General features: G+C 38.5%; 1 protein-coding gene, 3 long non-coding RNA genes and 1 pseudogene across 8 annotated transcripts in view; 2 read left to right on the forward strand and 3 right to left on the reverse strand.

Annotated features, from left to right (window-relative positions):
* The window catches only part of GRIA4 (glutamate ionotropic receptor AMPA type subunit 4), a 520,825-nt gene that overhangs the window by 202,606 nt on the left and 295,950 nt on the right, over positions 1–22,269 (reverse strand). The window lies entirely within an intron of this gene.
* LOC116757803 lies at positions 2,176–20,584 on the forward strand. The gene is made up of 3 exons (XR_004351088.1): positions 2,176–2,535; positions 18,710–18,714; positions 20,574–20,584. It is a non-coding gene; the product is annotated as an uncharacterized LOC116757803 (long non-coding RNA).
* Positions 3,011–4,305, forward strand: LOC116757800 (annotated as a pseudogene).
* On the reverse strand, positions 5,322–21,452 carry LOC116757802. Its single transcript, XR_004351087.1, has 3 exons — positions 21,441–21,452; positions 20,363–20,364; positions 5,322–5,548 (listed from the first exon to the last, which is right to left on the reverse strand). It is a non-coding gene; the product is annotated as an uncharacterized LOC116757802 (long non-coding RNA).
* LOC116757801 lies at positions 7,608–17,725 on the reverse strand. Its single transcript, XR_004351086.1, has 2 exons — positions 17,693–17,725; positions 7,608–9,124 (listed from the first exon to the last, which is right to left on the reverse strand). It is a non-coding gene; the product is annotated as an uncharacterized LOC116757801 (long non-coding RNA).

Consider the following 22,269-nt stretch of genomic DNA (forward strand, 5'->3'; position numbering starts at 1 on the left):
CCTACCTCTTACACCAACATTCTTTATTCTACTATAGGGGTTTAGCTTAAATCAGACCAAGAGCCTTCAAAGTCCTAAGCAAGGATAATTTTACTTAACCTCTGCCTAATAAGGATTGCAAGACCATATCTTACATCAATTGAATGCAAATCAAACACTTTAATTAAGCTAAATCCTCACTAGATTGGAGCTATACATCTCCCACGAACTTTTAGTTAACAGCTAAATACCCTAATCAACTGGCTTCAATCTACTTCTCCCGCTGCGAGAAAAAAAAGGCGGGAGAAGTCCCGGCAGGATTGAAGCTGCTTCTTTGAATTTGCAATTCAAAATGATTACTCACCACAGGACCTGGCAAAAAGAGGACTCTACCCCTGTCTTTAGATTTACAGTCTAATGCCTACTTGGCCATTTTACCTATGTTCATAAACCGATGACTATTCTCTACCAATCACAAAGACATTGATACTCTATATCTACTATTTGGTGCCTGGGCAGGAATAGTAGGTACTGGTCTAAGCTTGTTGATTCGTGCTGAATTAGGTCAACCTGGCTCATTTATCGGAGATGACCAAATTTACAACGTACTAGTAACAGCCCACGCCTTCGTGATAATTTTCTATATAGTGATACCTATCATAATTGGAGGATTCGGAAACTGACTAGTCCCCTTAATAATTGGAGCCCCTGACATGGCCTTCCCTCGTCTAAACAACATAAGCTTCTGACTGCTTCCCTCTTCCTTCCTGCTACTGATAGCATCCTCAATAGTTGAAGCCGGCACAGGTACAGGCTGAACTGTGTACCCCCCTCTAGCAGGAAATCTAGCACATGCGGGAGCCTCAGTAGACCTTACTATTTTCTCTCTACATTTAGCTGGCGTGTCTTCAATCCTTGGGGCTATTAACTTCATTACAACTATTATTAATATAAAACCACCCGCTATGACCCAATACCAAACACCTCTCTTCGTGTGATCGGTCCTAGTTACAGCGGTCTTACTCTTATTATCACTACCCGTCCTAGCAGCCGGAATTACCATACTATTAACTGATCGAAACCTAAATACAACCTTTTTCGATCCCGCAGGAGGAGGCGACCCAGTCTTATATCAACATCTATTCTGATTTTTTGGCCACCCCGAAGTATATATTCTAATTCTGCCTGGCTTTGGAATAATCTCACATATCGTAACCTACTATTCAGGGAAAAAAGAGCCCTTTGGGTATATGGGAATAGTATGGGCTATGGTTTCTATTGGCTTCCTGGGTTTTATTGTATGAGCCCATCACATATTTACAGTCGGAATAGACGTAGATACACTAGCATACTTTACATCAGCCACTATAATTATTGCCATTCCCACAGGAGTAAAAGTCTTCAGTTGACTGGCAACACTTCACAGAGGAAATAGCAAATGATCTCCCACTCTAATATGAGCCTTAGGCTTTATTTTCCTATTTACAGTAGGAGGTTTAACTGGTATCATCCTAGCTAACTCATCCTTAGATGTTATTCTCCACGACACCCACTATGTAGTTGCCCATTTTCACTATGTGCTTTCAATAGGAGCTGTTTTCACCATCATAGGAGGTTTCGTTCACTGATTCCCACTATTTTCAGGCTATACACTCAACCCAACATGAACAAAAATTCAATTCGTAATTATATTCGTAGGTGTAAATATAACATTCTTTCCACAACACTTCCTCGGCCTATCTGGAATACCTCGTCGATACTCCGACTATCCAGACGCCTACACAACATGAAACACCATTTCATCAATAGGCTCTTTCATCTCACTGACAGCAGTCATACTAATAATTTTCATTATTTGAGAAGCATTCGCATCTAAACGGGAAGTATCAGCAGTGGATCTCACCTCTACAAACCTTGAATGACTAAACGGATGTCCTCCACCATGCCATACATTTGAAGAGCCAGTATATGTTAACCCAAAATGTTCAAGAAAGGAAGGAATCGAACCCCCTCTAATCGGTTTCAGGCCAACATCATAACCATTATATCTTTCTTTATGAGTGAGATATTAGTAAAGTGTTACATAACTTTGTCAAAGTTAAATCACAAGTGAAAATCCTGTATATCTCCATGGCATATCCTTTTCAACTAGGCTTACAAGACGCAACATCACCTGTTATAGAAGAACTCCTGCAATTTCATGATCACGCACTAATAGTTGTCTTCCTAATTAGCTCCCTAGTCCTCTATATTATCACCCTAATACTTACAACCAAACTAACACATATCAATGCAATAGACGCCCAAGAAGTAGAGACCATTTGGACCGTCCTCCCAGCCATTACCTTAATTACAATTGCCCTACCTTCTCTACGTATTCTTTACATAATAGACGAAATTAACAATCCCTCTCTAACCGTAAAAACAATAGGACATCAATGATATTGAAGCTATGAATATACTGACTACGAAGACCTAAACTTTGATTCCTACATGATTCCAACCTCGGACCTAAAACCAGGAGAACTACAATTACTAGAAGTAGATAATCGAATGGTTCTGCCCATACAAATAACAATCCGAATACTAGTTTCCTCAGAAGATGTATTACACTCATGAGCTGTCCCTTCTCTGGGCTTAAAAACAGATGCAATTCCTGGACGTCTAAACCAAACAACCCTAATATCAACACGACCTGGTCTATTCTACAGACAATGTTCAGAGATCTGCGGCTCAAACCATAGCTCTATACCAATCATTCTCGAATTAGTACCCTTAGAGAACTTTGAAAAATGATCTACATCCATATTATAATCTCATTAAGAAGCTAAACTAACGTTAACCTTTTAAGTTAAAGATTGAGAGTTATACACTCCCCTTAATGATATGCCACAACTAGATACATCCACATGACTTCTTACCATTCTCTCTATGGTCTTTACCCTCTTCACATTATTTCAACTAAAAATCTCAAAACACTTCTACTCCCCTTCCCCCAAACCAATGCTTGCTAAATTACAAAAACAACAAACCCCTTGAAATTACACATGAACGAAAATCTATTTACCCCTTTTATAGTCCCAATAATACTAGGTATTCCTATCACTACTCTAATTATTATATTCCCCACCATACTATTCCCAGCACCAAATCAATTAATCAACAACCGTATGATCGCTATTCAGCAATGACTGACCAAGCTCACATCAAAACAACTAATAGTTACTCATAATCTCAAAGGACAAACCTGATCTCTTATACTTATTTCACTTTTCCTGTTTATTGCTTCCACAAACCTTCTTGGAATAATACCCCACTCATTTACACCTACCACTCAACTCTCAATAAACTTAGGTATGGCTATCCCTCTATGAGCTGGCACTATTGTTATAGGTTTCCGTAACAAGACAAAGATATCCCTAGCTCACCTTTTACCATTAGGCACTCCCACTTTTCTAATCCCTATACAAGTGATAATTGAAACTATCAGTCTATTTATTCAACCTTTAGCCCTAGCAGTACGACTAACAGCCAACATCACAGCAGGTCACCTATTACTACATCTAATTGGAAGTGCAACTCTTGCATTAATAAATATTAGTCTATTCACAGCCCTCATCACATTCACTAATCTTACTCTATTAATTATCCTCGAATTTGCCACAGCCTTAATCCAAGCCTACGTATTCACCTTACTAGTAAGCCTATACTTGCAAGACAATACATAATGACCCACCAAACCCACTCGTATCATATAGTAAACCCCAGTCCTTGACCCCTTACAGGAGCTCTCTCAGCATTTCTTATAACATCAGGCCTAATCATATGATTCCACTTCAACTCAATAATTCTACTAACTTTAAGCCTATTGACAAATACCCTAACAATATACCAATGATGATGAGACATTGTTCGAGAAAGCACTTTCCAAGGTCACCACACACCAACCGTTCAAAAGGGACTTCGATATGGTATAATCTTATTTATCCTATCAGAAGTCCTATTTTTTACAGGCTTCTTCTGAGCCTTTTACCATTCAAGTCTTGCCCCTACCCCTGAATTAGGTGGTTCCTGACCACCAACAGGCATCCACCCCCTAAATCCACTAGAAGTTCCACTTCTCAATACCTCTGTATTATTAGCTTCCGGTGTATCCATTACTTGAGCCCATCATAGTCTCATAGAAGGCAACCGCAAACATACACTCCAAGCTCTTCTCATCACAATCATACTCGGCCTCTATTTCACCCTGCTTCAAGCATCAGAGTACTATGAAGCCCCATTCACAATCTCAGATGGAGTCTATGGATCTACATTCTTTGTAGCCACAGGCTTCCATGGATTACATGTCATCATCGGATCTACCTTCCTTATTGTCTGCTTCATGCGCCAATTAACATTTCACTTCACATCAAATCACCACTTTGGCTTCAAAGCCGCTGCTTGATACTGACACTTCGTAGACGTTGTATGATTATTCCTCTATGTATCTATTTATTGATGAGGTTCATAGTCCTTTTAGTATTAACAAGTACAACTGACTTCCAATCAGTTAGTTTCGGTACACCCCGAAAAAGAACAATAAACTTTCTACTAACGTTACTGACGAACACAACCCTAGCCTTACTACTCATACTTATCGCTTTTTGACTCCCCCAACTAAACATCTATGCAGAAAAAACCAGCCCTTACGAATGTGGCTTTGACCCGATAGGATCTGCTCGCCTACCCTTCTCCATAAAATTCTTCCTAGTAGCAATTACTTTCCTCCTTTTCGACCTAGAAATTGCTCTCCTACTCCCCTTACCCTGAGCAATTCAAACAAATAACCTAACAACTATACTCCTTATGACCCTATTCTTAATCTCCCTACTGGCGGTTAGCCCGACCTATGAATGAACCCAAAAAGGCCTAGAATGAGACAAATATGGTACTTAGTTTAAAATAAAATAAGTGGTTTCGACCCACTAGACTGTGATTTAAACTCACAAGTACCAAATGTCCTTAATCCATATTAATATTCTAATAGCCTTTACCATATCTCTCATCGGTCTATTAATATATCGATCCCACCTAATATCTGCATTACTATGCTTAGAAGGTATGGTACTATCATTGTTCATTTTAGCAGCCCTCACAATCCTAAACTCACACTTCACTCTGACCAACATAGTACCAATCATCTTTTTAGTATTTGCAGCCTGCGAAGCAGCTATCGGACTGGCCCTGCTAGTTATAATCTCCAATACGTATGGTACTGACTACGTACAAAACCTTAACCTCCTTCAATGCTAAAATTTATTATTCCTACCATTATGCTAATACCTTTAACTTGACTATCAAAAAGTAACTTTTTTTGAATTAATACCACAACCCACAGCTTACTAATCAGCTTTACAAGCCTACTCTTACTTAACCAATTTAACGACAATAGTCTCAACTACTCCTTGACATTTTTCTCTGACTCCCTTTCTACACTACTCTTAATATTAACAATGTGACTTCTCCCATTAATACTAATAGCAAGCCAATCACACCTCCTAAAAGAATCACTTACCCGAAAAAAACTCTACATTACAATGCTAATCATACTACAAACCATTTTAATTATAACCTTCACTGCTATAGAATTAATCATGTTTTACATCACATTTGAAGCTATACTAATCCCTATGCTCATCATCATCACCCATTGAGGCAACAAAACAGAGCGACTTAATGCAGGACTCTATTTCTTATTCTATACACTCATAGGATCTCTCCCCTTACTAGTAGCACTAACATATTTACAAAATACACTAGGTTCCCTAAACTTCCTATTACTACAATACTGAGCCCAACCACTACCTACTTCCTGATCTAACACTCTCATATGATTAGCTTGCATAATAGCTTTCCTAGTAAAAATACCTCTATATGGTCTACATCTCTGATTACCTAAAGCACATGTAGAAGCCCCCATTGCAGGTTCAATAGTCCTTGCAGACGTATTATTAAAACTCGGAGGCTATGGCATACTACGAATCACATCAATCCTTAACCCCCTAACAGAACACATAGCCTACCCCTTCCTTGTACTATCCCTATGAGGAATGATTATAACCAGCTCTATCTGTTTACGCCAAACAGACCTAAAATCACTAATCGCATACTCCTCAATTAGCCACATAGCACTCGCCATGGCAGCTGTCCTCATCCAAACCCCTTGAAGCTACATAGGAGCCACTGCTCTAATAATTGCCCACGGCCTTACATCCTCTATATTATTCTGCCTAGCAAATTCAAACTACGAACGAGTTCATAGCTGAACCATAATCCTAGCATGAGGCCTACAAATCTTTCTCCCACTAATAGCCACCTGACGACTACTAGCGTGCCTAGCAAACCTCGCCCTACCCCCTACCATCAACCTGATTGGAGAACTACTCGTAATCATATCAACCTTCTCGTGATCAAACCTCACCATCATCCTCATAGGAACAAACATTGTAATCACAGCCCTCTACTCCTTATATATACTAATCATAACACAACGCGGCAAGTATACACACCATATTAACAACCTTACCCCTTTTTTACATGAGAGCACACCTTAATAGCCCTACACATTATCCCCTTACTACTCCTGTCGCTAAATCCTAAAATCATCCTAGGACCCCTTTATTGTAAGTATAGTTTAAAAAGAACATTAGTCCGTGAAGCTAAAAACAGAAGACAGAACTTCTTACTTACCGAAAAAGTATTGCAAGAACTGCTAATTCATGCCCCCCACACCTAACAATGTGGCTTTTTCAAACTTTTAAAGGATAGTAGTTATCCATTGGCCTTAGGAACCAAAAAATTGGTGCAACTCCAAATAAAAGTAATAAACTTATTCACTTCCTCCACTTACACTACTCATACTGGTTACCCCTGTTATAGTATCTAGTACAAACCTCTACAAAAACAACAAATACCAACATTATATAAAGAATATAACCCTATTTGCCTTCATCACTAACCTGATCCCAATAACAATGTTCATCCATACAAATCAAGAAATACTCATTTCAAACTGACACTGAATTACCACCCATACCCTTAAACTAACCCTCAGCTTTAAAATAAACTACTTCTCACTTATATTTATACCCGTAGCATTATTCATTACATGGTCCATCATAGAATTTTCAATCCGATATATACACTCTGATCCTCACATCAACCAATTCTTCAAATACCTACTTATTTTCCTCATTACCATACTTATTCTCGTCACAGCTAATAACCTCTTCCAACTATTTATTGGATGAGAAGGAGTAGGAATCACATCCTTCTTATTAATTGGCTGATGATTCGGACGGACAGATCCCAATACAGCCGCCCTTCAAGCAATCCTATATAACCACATCGGAAATATCGGATTCCTCCTATCTATAGCCTGATTCTTATCTAACACAAACGCATGAGATCTACAACAAATCTTTATACTCAACCAATACCCCCCAAACCTCCCCTTCATAGGACTCACACTAGCCGCAGCTGGAAAATCAGCCCAATTTGGATTACACCCTTGACTACCCTCAGCAATAGAAGGCCCCACTCCAGTCTCAGCCCTACTCCACTCAAGCACAATAGTCGTAGCAGGGATCTTCCTACTTATCCGTTTCTACCCTCTAATAGAGAACAACAAACTCATTCAAACAATAATACTTTCTCTAGGCGCCCTTACCACTCTATTCACAGCTATTTGCGCCTTAACCCAAAATGACATTAAAAAAATTATTGCTTTCTCCACCTCCAGTCAACTTGGTCTAATAATAGTAACCATAGGCCTCAACCAACCTCACCTAGCATTCCTGCACATCTGTACACACGCTTTCTTTAAAGCTATATTATTCCTATGCTCCGGCTCCATCATCCACAATCTAAATAACGAACAAGACATTCGAAAAATAGGAGGACTATACAAAATCCTTCCCTTCACTATAACCGCCCTTATCACTGGCTGCTTCACACTAACAGGAATACCATTCCTCACAGGATTCTACTCTAAAGACCTCATCATTGAAGCCGCCACTTCGTCTTATACCAACGCCTGAGCCTTACTACTAACACTAATCGCCACCTCCCTAACAGCTATTTACAGCACTCGCATTATTTTCCTTACTCTACTAGAACAACCTCGCTTCCCTCCTCTCATAAGCATTAATGAAACTAACCCCATACTGATTAACCCTATCAAACGTCTATTAATCGGGAGCATCTTCGCCGGATTCATCCTCTCTAACAATATACCCCCAATAACTACCCCCTTAATAACTATACCTTTACACCTAAAACTAACAGCCCTTATAGTAACAATCTTAGGCTTTATTCTCGCATTCAAAATCAATACCTATTCAAAAAACCTAAAATACCCACACCCATCAAATTCTACCAATTTCTCCACCCTACTAGGTTACTTCCCCACAATCATACATCACCTACCCCCTCACCTAGTCCTAACAATAAGCCAAAAACTCACAACTTCTCTACTAGATCTAACCTGGACAGAAACTATTCTACCAAAAACCATAGCCTCCATTCAACTAAAGGCCTCCCTACTAACTTCAAACCAAAAAGGCCTCATCAAATTATACTTCTTATCTTTCCTCATCACCATAACACTTACCATACTATTATTTAATTGCCCCGAGTAATCTCCATAATAACCACAACACCAATAAACAACGATCACCCAGTAACAATAACGAATCAGGTGCCATAACTGTACAAAGCAGCAATCCCTATAGCTTCCTCACGAAAAAACCCAGAGTCTCCTGTATCATAAATAACTCAATCCCCTAATCCATTAAACTCAAACACAAAGCTCACTTCTTCACCTCCTAAAACATACAGCACCACTAAAAACTCTACCATCAGACCTAAAAGAAATCCCCCTAACACAACTTTGTTAGAAACCCAAACTTCAAGATACTGCTCAGTAGCTATAGCTGTTGTATAACCAAATACAACTAATATTCCCCCCAAATAAATCAAAAATACTATCAAACCTAAAAACGAACCCCCAAAACTAAAAACAATTCCACACCCCATAGCACCACCCACAATCAACCCTAAACTCCCGTAACTAGGTGAAGGCTTTGAAGAAACTCCCACAAGACTAATTACAAAAATAACGCTTATAATAAAAACAACATATATTGTCATTATTCTCACATGGACTCCAACCACGACCAATGACATGAAAAATCATCATTGTAATTCAACTACAAGAACCTTAATGACCAACATCCGAAAAACACACCCACTAGTAAAAATTCTCAATGACACATTTATCAACCTTCCCACCCCATCAAACATTTCCTCATGATGAAACTTTGGCTCCCTACTAGGCCTCTGCCTAATCATACAAATCCTGACAGGCTTATTCCTAGCAATACATTATACAGCAGACACCTCAACTGCTCTTTCATCAGTCGCACATATCTGTCGAGACGTTAACTATGGCTGAATCATCCGATACCTACACGCAAACGGAGCCTCCATATTCTTCATTTGCCTTTACGCCCACATCGGACGTGGCCTATACTACGGTTCTTACATGTTCCAAGAAACATGAAATGTCGGCGTACTTCTACTACTAATAGTTATGGCCACCGCATTCGTAGGCTATGTCCTACCCTGAGGACAAATATCATTCTGTGGCGCAACCGTTATCACTAACCTCCTATCAGCAATCCCTTATATTGGTAACACCTTAGTAGAATGAATCTGAGGTGGATTCTCCGTAGACAAGGCAACATTAACACGTTTCTTCGCCTTCCACTTTATCCTCCCATTCATCATTACAGCATTAGTAGCTGTTCACTTATTATTGTTCCACGAAATGGGATCCAACAACCCCACAGGAATCCCATCCAATATAGATATAATCCCATTCCACCCTTACTACACAATCAAAGATATCTTAGGCGCTTTACTATTAATCCTGACCCTACTAGCACTAACTCTTCACACCCGGCCTTTTAGGAGACCCCGATAACTACACCCCAGCAAACCCACTAAGCACCCCTGCACACATCAAGCCAGAATGATATTTCCTATTTGCATACGCAATCCTACGATCAATTCCTAATAAACTAGGAGGAGTACTAGCACTACTACTTTCCATCCTCATCCTAGTATTCATTCCAATACTTCAAACATCCAAACAATGAAGTATAATATTCTGACCCTTTAGCCAACTCTTATTCTGAACTTTGATTGCAGACCTCCTAACCTTAACATGAATCGGAGGCCAACCTGTAGAGCACCCATACATTATCGTAGGCCAATTAGCATCTACTTTATATTTCCTCCTGATCCTAGTGCTAATACCAACAATCAGCCTTATTGAAAATAAACTTTTAAAATGAAGAGTCTTTGTAGTATAATAAAATACCCCGGTCTTGTAAACCGGAAAAGGAGAATCTCATTCCTCCCTAAGACTCAAGGAAGAGACATTAAATCTCACAACCAACACCCAAAGCTGGAATTCTACATAAACTATTCCTTGAAAAAAGCTTATTGTAGAATTACCAAAACACTACAGTACTATGTCAGTATTAAAGATAATTTATTTCAAAACATTTTACTGTGAGTATTACATACACGTGTATGTATACATGTTAATATCTTAGTCTCTCCTTGTAAATATCCATATGTACATGCTATGTATTATTGTGCATTCATTTATTTCCCATACGGTAAGTTAAAGCCCGTATTAAATCTTACTAATCTTACAAATTACATAATATATATGCTCTTACATATTATATATCCTCAAACAATTTTATTTCCATTATATCCTATGGCCACTCCATTAGATCACGAGCTTAATCACCATGCCGTGTGAAACCAGCAACCCGCTCGGCAGGGATCCCTCTTCTCGCACTGGGCCCATACTCCTTGGGGGTAGCTAACGGTGATCTTTATAAGACATCTGGTTCTTACTTCAGGACCATCTTAACTTAAAATCGCCCACTCATTCCCCTTAAATAAGACATCTTGATGGGTTAATGACTAATCAGCCCATGCTCACACATAACTGAGATTTCATACATTTGGTACTTTTTATTTTTTGGGGGGGGGCCTGCACCGACTCAGCTATGGCCTTAAAAGGCCCTGTCACAGTCAGATAAATTGTAGCTGGACCTGTGTGTATTTTTGATTGGACTAGCACAACCAACATGTGCAGTTAAGTTAATGGTCACAGGACACCCACAGTGGGTGAAAGGGGACACAACAGAGCACATACACACGTGAACATGTCCAGAGGAGGAGTACTCAGTGGCTTCTCTCCTGGTTGGAGTGCTCCATTCTTACCTACCTCACACTGCAGATTGGAAACACAGCTAAGAAACAGACCGAGGGGCCTCTACTTCAGTAACTAGGGAGCAAACCCCACCCTTGACAGGGCATTGACAACCAAAGAGCAAAGGGGAGGTCCCACTAAATATCCAGGGCAGGCTCTGGTCAATACAACACCAGTTGAACCCTCTATCAAAGGGATACTGGCACAAACCTCTGGACCAACCTCATCCACCAAGGGGCAGTCACTGGAAGCAAGAAGAACTAAGATCCTGCAGCCTGCAGAAAGGAGACCACAAACACAGTAAGTTAGACAAAATGAGATGACAGAGAAATATGCTGCAGACTTAGGAGAAAGATAAAAACCTATAAGAAAAACTAAATGAAAAGGAGAAAGGCAATGTACCAGAAAAATAATTCAGAATAATGATAGTAAAAATGATCTCAGAAAAAGAATAGAGGCATGGATCAACAAGATACAAGAAATGTTTAACAAAGACCTAGAAGAGCTGAAGAACAAGCAGAGATGAAATCACAATAACTGAAATGAAAAATACACTAGAAGGAAGCAGTGGCAGAATAACTGAAGCAGAAAGAATAAAAGAGCTGGGAGACAGAGTGGTGGAAATCACTGCCATGGAACAAAATAAACACAAAAGACACTAAATAACCAATGGACCACTGAAGAAATCAGAGAGGAAATAAAATACGTACAGACAAATGACAACGAAAACACGACGATCAAAAACCTATGGAGCACAGCAAAAGCAGTTCGAAGAGGGAAGTTTATAGCAATACAATCTTACCTCAAGAAACAAGAAAAATCTAAAATAAACAACCTATCCTTACACCTAAAGCAACTAGAGAAAGAAGAGCAAAAAACCCCTTAAGTTAGTAAAAGATAAAAATCAGAGCAGAAATAAATGAAAGAGAGACAAAGAAAACAATAGCAAAGATCAATAAAACTAGGAGCTGGTTCCTTGAAAAGATAAACAAAATTGATAAACCTTTAGCCAGACTCATCAAGAAAAAAAGGGAGAGGATTCAAATCAATAAAATTAGAAATGAAAAAGGAGAAGTTACAATGGACAACACAGAAGTACAAAGAATCATAAGAAATTACTACAGGCAACTATGTGCCAATAAAATGGACAACATAGAAGAAATGGACAAATTCTTAGAAAGGTACAACCTTCCAAGACTGAACCAGGATGAAATAAAATATATGAACAGACCAATCACAAGTAATGAAATTGAAACTGTGATTAAAAATCTTCTAACAAGCAAAAGTCTAGGAACAGGCGGCTTCACAGGCAAATTCTATCAAACATTTAGTGAAGAGTTAACACCTACACTTCAGAAGCTCTTGCAAAAAATTGAAGAGGAAGGAACACACCCAAACCCATTTTATGAGGCCACCATCACCTTGATACCAAAACCCGACAAAGATATCACACACACACACAAAAATTATGGGTCAATATCACCGATGAACACAGACACGAAAATCCTCAGCAAAAAACTAGCAAACCAAATCCAACAACACATTAAAAGGATCATACACCATGATCAAGTGGGATTTATCCCAGGGATGTAAGCACTCTTCAATATATGCAAATCAATCAATGTGATACACCACATTACCAAAATGAAGAATAAGAACCATATGATCATCTCAGTAGATGCAGAAAAAGCTTTTGACAAAATTCAACACCATTTATGATAAAAAACTCTGCAGAAAGTGGGCATAGAGGGAACTTACCTCAACATAATAAAGGCCATATACAATCAACCCACAACAAACATTACTCTCAATGGTGAAAACCTGAAAGCATTTCCTCTAAGATCAGGAACAAGTCAAGAATGTCCAGTCTCACCACTTTTATTCAACATATTTTTGGATGTCCTAACCTTGGCAATCAGAGAAAAATAAGGAATAAAATGAATCCAAATTGGAAAAATAAGTAAAACTGTGATTGTTTGCAGATGACATGATACTATACATAGAAAATCCTTAAGATCTTACCAGAAAACTATCAGAGCTCATCAATGAATTTGGTAAAGTTGCAGGATACAAAATTAATACACAGAATTCTCTTGCATTCCTGCACACTAACAATGAAAAATCAGAAAGAGAAGTTAAGGAAACAATCCCATTTATGCTTCCATCAAAAAGAATAAAATACCTAGGAATAAAACTACCTAAGGAGGCAAAAGACCTGTACTCGGAAAGCTATAAGATAGTGATGAAAGAAATAACAGATGACACAAACAGATGAAGACATATAACATGTTTTTGGATTGCAGAATCAATATTGTCAAAATGACTATAATACCCAAAGCAATCTACAGATTCAATGTAATCCCTATCAAATTACCAATGCCATTTTTCACAGAATTAGAACAAAAAATTTTACAATCTGTATGGAAACACAAAAGACCCTGAACAACCAAAGCTATATTGAGAGAGAAAAAACACAGCTGGAGGAATCAGGCTCCCTGACTTTAGACTACACTATAGAGCTACAGTAATCAAACAGTATTATAATGTTACAAAAACAGAAATGTAGATAAATGGAACAGGATAGAAAGCCCAGAGATAAACCCACACACCTACGATCACCTAATCTATGACAAAGGAGGCAAGAATATACAGTGGAGAAAAGACCATCTCTTCAATAAGTGGTGCTGGGAAAACTGGACAGCCACATGCAAAAGAATGAAATTAGAACACACCCTAACACCAAAAAATAATCAACTCAAAATGGATTAAATATTTAAATGTAAGGCCAGATACTTTAAAACTCTTAGAGGAAACCATAGGCAGAACACTCTCTGACGTAAATCACAGGAAGATCTTTTTTGATCACTTCCTAGAGTAATGAAAATAAAAGCAAATATAAACAAATGGGACCTAATTAAACTTAAATGGTTTTTCACAGCAAAAAAACAAACATAAAAAAAATGAAAAGACAACCTACAGAATTGGGGAAAACATTTGCAAATGAAGTAACAGACAAGGGATTAATCTCCAAAATGTACAAACAGCTCATACAGCTCAATATCAATAAAACAAACAAGTCAATCAGAAAATGAGTGGAAGATCTAAATAGAAATTTCACCAAAGAAGACATACAGATGGCCAAAAAGCACATGAAATGATCCTCAACATCACTAATTATTAGAGAAAAGCAAATCAAAACTGCAATGGAGTATCACTTCACACCCTTCAGAATGGCCATCATCAAAAAATCTATAAACAATAAATGCTGGAGAGAATGTGGAGAAAAAGGAACCCTCATACACTGTTGGTGGGAATGCCAACTGGTAGAGCCACTATGGAAAACAGTATGGAGATTCCTTAAAAAACTAAAAATAGAGTTACCATATGATCCAGCAATCCCACTTCTGGGCATTATCCTGAGAAAACCATAATTCAAAAGATACATGCACCCCAATATTCATTGTAGTGCTATTTACAATAGCCAAGACATGGAAGCAACCTAAGTATCAAACCACAGAGGAATGAATTAAGAAGATGTGGTACATATATATACAATGGAATATTACTCAGCTATAAAAATGAACAAAATAATGCCATTTGCAGCAACATAGATGGACTTAGAGATTGTCATATTGAGTGAAATAAGTCAGACAGAAAAAGATAAATATGTGATATTGCTTACATATGGAATCTAAAAAATGGCTACAAATGAACTTACAAAAGAGAAATAGAGTTACAGGTGTAGAAAACAAACTTATGATTATCAGGGGGTAAGGCTGGGGGTGAGATAATTTGGGAGATTGGGATTGACATATACACTCTATTATATATAGAATGGACAACTAGTAAGGACCTAATGTATAGCACAGGAAATCTACTCAATACTCTGTAATGGCCTATATAGGAAAAGAATCTAAAAAAGAGTCAATATATGTATATGTATAACTGATTCATTTTGCTGTATGCATAAAACTAACAGAACATTATAAATCAACTATACTCCAATAAAAATTTAAAAAAGTCAACCATATATCCACAATCCAAACTATCTTTTAATATTTATTGAATTTCTTCTAGTTCTTCTTATTTATATTCTCACCAAAATGAATGCTAATGTTGTATGCATATTTTTATTTCCTAAAATAATTATTTATCTCTGCTATCAAAAACCTAACAAGCACTATTTTAAAGGTTGCTTAATATTATTTCATGATGGTTTTCTAAAGCTCATTTGTATCCTTATTAAGATTGTTCTCTTTTTTTGTTCTTGTAAACAATATTGTAATCAATATATGGCTTCTAATGCTCCATTTCAACTGTTTCAACTCCATAGAGGTAGTTCTGTATCATGTGTCAATAGATATTCATAATGTTAAACCATTTTATTGGCTTTCTATTTGGGAAAACATTCATTATCATCTCTCTAAAACTGGAAAGTTTAGTAAGGCAATAAGACATATAGAACATAGAAAATACACTGATTTATTAGGTTCAAATCCTTTTAGAAACTTTGTTAAAATTTTTTTGAGAATGATAAATTCCAGTAGGAAATCCTAGGGTTTGTTTTTAGGGCTAATTATGAATGTAAATCTTGAGGTATTTATATCCATAACATATCTTTAGTAGTCGAGGTTGCAGAAAGGAAGGGATTGCTACTGTTGTTTGAGGTTCTATTTATCTTAGATTACTAGTCCTAGAACAACTGCTTCCAAGTTTATATAGCTTAGACTCTCCTTATCTGAGGCATGTACATTGGTCCTACATCATTTGATCCATCACTTCACACTAAAACTACTTTGGCTGTGCTGCTGCTGCTGATTTGTTTAAACAGGTAGTTCAGCATCATTGCCAAATTAACCACTCCAATACTCAATTAGCTATTCATTTTTAAAAAGGCAAGCTTGTAAATTCAAAACGATAGACTTATTATCTTGCTAGTTATCTGTACTCAGATTTTATGCTAAGTGTTTCTTTGGGAATTGTGCTGGATTGTCCATCCAGATACACTTTTTAAAAAATTGAAGTATAGTTTACTTATAATGTTGTGTTAGTTTCTGTTATACAGCAAAGTGATTCAGTTATACATATGTATACATTCTTTTTAATATTCTTTTCCATTATGGTTTATCACAGCATATTGAATATTGTTCCCTGTGCTATAAAATAGGACCTTGTTGTTTTTCCATTCTATATATAATAGTTTTTATCTGCTAACCATATGATATCACTTATACATGGAATCTAAAATATGACACAAATGAACCTATCTACAAAACAGAAACAGAATCACAGACATAGAGAATAGACTTGTGGTTTCCAAGGGGGAGGGAGAGTGGGGGAGGGATGGATTGGGAGTTTGGGGTTAGTAGATACACTTTTCATTTTTCCCCATCTTGCCTTGGGTTGATGCAAGAGAAGCCTGACCAATGTGGCCTGAATTTATGATATTTGACTTCCAGTTGAGTTGATTAAAGGAAGTCAGTTGCAAGAATACCAAAGAGCTGGAGAAGAGTGAGGTTAGGCTATTTTTTCTATGATTCCTTTCCTGTCAGGTCAATGTGGGGTGACTGCATCCATTAAATAACCTGCCATTCAGCATTCTCCATACAGCTACACTCTCCATACAAACATATCCTCCACTTACTTGTGCATTCACACTTATGGATGTAAAGTCTCCATGCTGTTGCTAGCTTGAGGATATAGCACAATCCTTTTTCTTGTTGGTGTCCCTAAACCCTGCCAACAACTTTTCAAACAGTTCTTGATTACTGTTTCAGTCTGTTCTGGCTGCTATAACAAAAATAACATAAACTGAGTGGCTTTTAAACAACAAACATTTATTTCTCACAGTTCTGGAGTCTCGGAAGTTTAAGACCATGACACTGGGACATATTAGATCATGGCCCACAGTGCGGGCCTGCTTACTCATTGACAGCTCTTTCCTCACTGTAACTTCACATGGCAGGAGGAGAAGGAGAGTAAGCTAGCTCTCTGGGATCTCTTTTAAGGGCACTAATCCCAATCATGAGGGCTCCACCCTCATGACCTAATCACTTTCCAAAGGCTTCACTTCTTAATACCTTCACACTGGGAGTTAAGGTTTCAACATATGGGAGAGGGGGAAGATGGCAAAAGAGTAAGACATGGAAATCACCTTCCTCCCCACAGATACATCAGAAATACATCTACATGTGGAACAACTCCTACAGAACACCTACTGAACACTGGCAGAAGGCCTCAGACCTCTCAAAAGGCAAGAAACTCCCCATGTACCTGGGTAGGGCAAAAGAAAAAAGAATAAACAGAGACAAAAGAATAGGGATGGGACCTGCACAAGTGGGAGGGAGCTGTGAAGGAGGAAAGCTTTCCACACACTAGGAAGACCCTTCGTGGGCAGAGACTGCGGGTGGCAGAGGGCGGAAGCTTTGGACCCGTGGAGGAGAGCACAACAGAGGGGTGCAGAGGGCAAAGCAGAGAGATTCCTGCACAGAGGATGGGTTCCGACAGGCACTCACCAGCCCGAGAGGCTTTTCTGCTCACCCGCTGGGGTGGGCAGGGCTGGGAGCTGAGGCTTGGGCTTCCCTCAGAGCGCAGGAAGAGGACTGGGGTTGACGGCGTGAACACAGCCTGCAAGGGGTTAGTGCATCACGACTAGCCAGGAGGGAGTCCTGGGGAAAGTCTGGACCTGCCGAAGAGGCAAGACACTTTTTCTTCCCTCTTTGTTTCCTGGAGCGCAAGGAGAGGGGATTAAGAGTGCTGCTTAAAGGAGCTCCAGAGATGCGCGCGAGCCACGGCCAAAAGCGCGGACCCTAGAGACAAGCATGAGAGGCAAAGGCTGCTGCTGCTGCCACCAAGAAGGCTGTGTGAGAGCACAGGTCACTATCCACACCTGCCTTCTGGGGAGTCTGTGCAGCCCGCCACTGCCAGGGTCCCAGGATCCAGGGACAACATCCCTGAGAGAATGTACAGCATGCCTCAGGCTGGTGCAACGTCACGCCGGCCTCTGCCACCACAGGCTCGCCCCGCAATCCGTACCCCTCCCTCCCTGTGGCCTGAGTAGCCAGAGCCCCCAAATCAGCGGCTTCTTTAACCCCGTCCTGTCTGAGCAAATAACAGACGCCCTCTGGCGACCTACATGCAGAGGCAGGGCCAAATCCAAAGCAGAACCCTGTGAGCAGTGCAAACAAAGAAGAGAAAGGGAAATCTCTCCTAGCAGCCTCAGAAACAGTGGATTAAATCTCCACAATCAACTTGATGTACCCTGCATCTGTGGAATACCTGAATAGACAACGAATCATCTCAAATTGAGGAGGTGGACTTTGAGAGCAAGATTTATGATTTTTTCCCCTTTTCCTCTTTTTGTTACTGTGTATGTGTATGCTTCTGTGTGAGATTTTGTCTGTATAGCTTTGCTTTCACCATTTGTCCTAGGGTTCTACCCTACTGTTTTTTTTTTTTTTTTTCACTTAAAAAAATCTTTTTTCTTAATAATTATTTTTTATTTTAATAACTTTTATCTTACTTTATATTATTTTCTTTTATCCTGTTTCTTTCTTTCTTTCTTTCCTTCTTTCTTTCTTCCTTCCTTTCTTTCTTTCTTTCTTTCTTTCTTTCTTTCTTTCTTTCTTTCTTTCTTTCTTTCTTTCTTTCTCCCTCTTATTCTGAGCTGTGTGGATGAAAGGCTCTCAGTGCTGCAGCCAGGAGTCAGTGCTGTGCCTCTGAGGTAGGAGAGCCAACTTCAAGACACTGGTCCACAAGAGACCTCCCAGCTCCATGTAATATCAAACAGTGAAAATCTCCCAGAGATCTCCATCTCCCCACCAACACCCAGCTTCACTCAACGACCAGCAAGCTACAGTGCTGGACACCCTATGCCAAACAACTAGCAAGACAGGAACACAGTCCCACCCATTAGCAGAGAGGCTGACTAAAAGCATAATAAGTCCACAGACACCCCAAAACAAACCACCAGACGTGGACCTGCTCACCAGAAAGACAAGATCCAACCTCATCCACCAGAACACAGGCACTAGTCCCCTGCACCAGGAAGCCTACACAACCCACTGAACCAACTTCAGCCACTGAGGAAAGACACCAAAAACAATGGGAACTAGGAACCTGCAGCCTGTGAAAAGGAGACACCAAACACAGTAAGAAAAGCAAAATGAGAAGACAGAAAAACACACAGCAGATGAAGGAGCAAGATGAAAACCCACGAGACCTAACAAATGAAGAGGAAATAGTCAGTCTACCTGAAAAAGAATTCAGAATAATCATAGTAAAGATGGTCCAACATCTTGGAAATAGAATAAATGCAAGAAACATTTAACAAGGACCTAGAAGAACTAAAGATGAAATAAGCAATGATGAGCAACACAATAAATGAAATTAAAAATACTCTAGATGGGATCAATAGTAGAATAACTGAGGCAGAAGAATGGATAAGTGACCTGGAAAATAAAATAGTGGAAATAACTATTGCAGAGCAGAATAAAGAAAAAAGAATGTAAAAAACTGAGGACAGTCTCAGAGACCTCTGGGACAACATTAAATGAACCAACATTCAAATTATAGGGGTTCCAGAAGAAGAAGAGAAAAAGAAAGGAACTGAGAAAATATTTGAAGAGATTATAGTTGAAAACTTCCCTAATATGGGAAAGGAAATAGTTAATCAAGTCCAGGAAGCACAGAGAGCCCCATACCGGATAAATCCAAGGAGAAACACACCAAGACACATATTAATCAAACTGTCAAAAATTAAGTACTAAGGAAACATATTAAAAGCAGCAAGGGAAAAACAACAAATAACACACAAGGGAATCCCCATAAGGTTAAGAGCTGATCTTTCAGCAGAAACTCTGCAAGCCAGAAGGGACTGGCAGGACATATTTAAAGTGGTGAAGGAGAAAAACCTACAACCAAGATTACTCTACCCAGCAAGGATCTCATTCAGATTTGATGGAGAAATTAAAATCTTTACAGACAAGCAAAAGCTGAGAGAGTTCAGCACCACAAAACCAGATTTACAACAAATACTTAAGGAACTTCTCTAGTCAAGAAACACAAGGGAAGGAAAAGACCTACGATAACAAACCCAGAACAACTAAGAAAATGGGAATAGGAACATACATATCGATAATTACCTTAAATGTAAATGGATTAAATTCTCCCACCAAAAGATACAGACTGGCGGAATGGATACAAAAGCAAGACCTATATATATGCTGTCTACGAGAGACCCACTTCAGACCTAGAGACACATACAGACTGAAAATTAGGGGGTGAAAAAGATATTCCATGCATACGGAAACCAAATGAAAGCTGAGGTAGCAACTCTCATATCAGACAAAATTGACTTTAAAATAAAGACTATGAGAAGAGACAAAGAAGGACACCAAATAATGATCAAGGGATAGATCTTAGAAGCACATATAACAATTGTAAATATTTATGCACCCCACATAGGAGTACCTCAATACATAAGGCAAATACTAACAGCCATAAAAGGGGAAATCAACAGCAACACATTCATACTAGGGGACTTTAACACCCCACTTTCACCAATGGACAGATCATCCAAAATGAAAATAAATAAGGAAACACAAGCTATAATTGATACATTCAACAAGATGGATTTAATTGATATTAATAGGACATTCCATCCAAAAACAACAGAATACACATTTTTCCCAAGTGCTCATGGAACAGTCTCCAGGACAGATCATATCTTGGGTCACAAATCAAGCCTTGGTAAATTTAAGAAAATTGAAATTGTATCAAGTATCTTTTCTGACCACAATGCTATGACACTAGATATCAATTACAAGAAAAGGTCTGTAAAAAATACAAACACATGGAGGCTAAACAATACACTACTTAATAACGAAGTGATCACTGAAGAAATCAAAAAGGAAATAAAAAAATACCTAGAAACAAATGACAATGGAGACATGACGACCCAAAACCTATGGGAGGCAGCAAAAGCAGTTCTAAGAGGGAAATTTATAGCAATACAATCCTACCTTAAGAAGCAAGAAACATCTCGAATAAACAACCTAACCTTGCACCTAAAGCAATTAGAGAAAGAAGAAAAAACCCCAAAGTTAGCACAAGGAAATAAAACATATAGATCAGATCAGAAATAAATGAAAAAGAAATGAAGGAAACAATAGCAAAGATCAATAAAACTAAAAGCTGGTTCTTTGAAAAGATAAACAAAATTGATAAAGCATTATCCAGACTCATCAAGAAAAAAAGGGAGAAGATTCAAATCAATAGGATTAGAAATGAAAAAGGAGAAGTAACAACTGACACTGCAGAAATACAAAAGATCATGAGAGATTACTACAGGCAACTCTATGGCAATAAAGTGGACAACCTGGAGGAAATGGAAAAATTCTTAGAAGTGCACAACCTGCCAAGACTGAATCAGGAAGAAATAGAAAATATGAATAGACCAATCACAAGCACTGTAATTGAAACTGTGAATAAAATTATTCCAACAAACAAAAGCCCAGGACCAGATGGCTTCACAGGTGAATTCTATAAAACATTTAGAGAAGAGTTAACACCTATCCTTGTCAAACTCTTCCAAAGTATAGCAGAGGGAGGAATACTCCCAAACTCATTCTACGAGGCCACCATCATCCTGATACCAAAACCAGACAAGGATATCACAAAGAAAGAAAATTACAGACCAATATCACTGATGAACATAGATGCAAAAATCCTCAACAAAATACTAGCAAATAGAATCCAACAGCACATTAAAAGGATCATACACCATGATCAAGTGGGGTTTATTCCAGGAATGCAACGATTCTTTAATATATGCAAGTCAATCAATGTGATACACCATATTAAAAAACTGAAGGAAAAAAACCATAGGGTCATCTCAATAGATGCAGAGAAAGTTTTCGACAAAATTCAACACCCATTTATGATAAAAACCC

The sequence above is a fragment of the Phocoena sinus genome, chromosome 8 (genome assembly GCF_008692025.1).
Source record: "Phocoena sinus isolate mPhoSin1 chromosome 8, mPhoSin1.pri, whole genome shotgun sequence".
NCBI lineage: Eukaryota > Metazoa > Chordata > Mammalia > Artiodactyla > Phocoenidae > Phocoena > Phocoena sinus.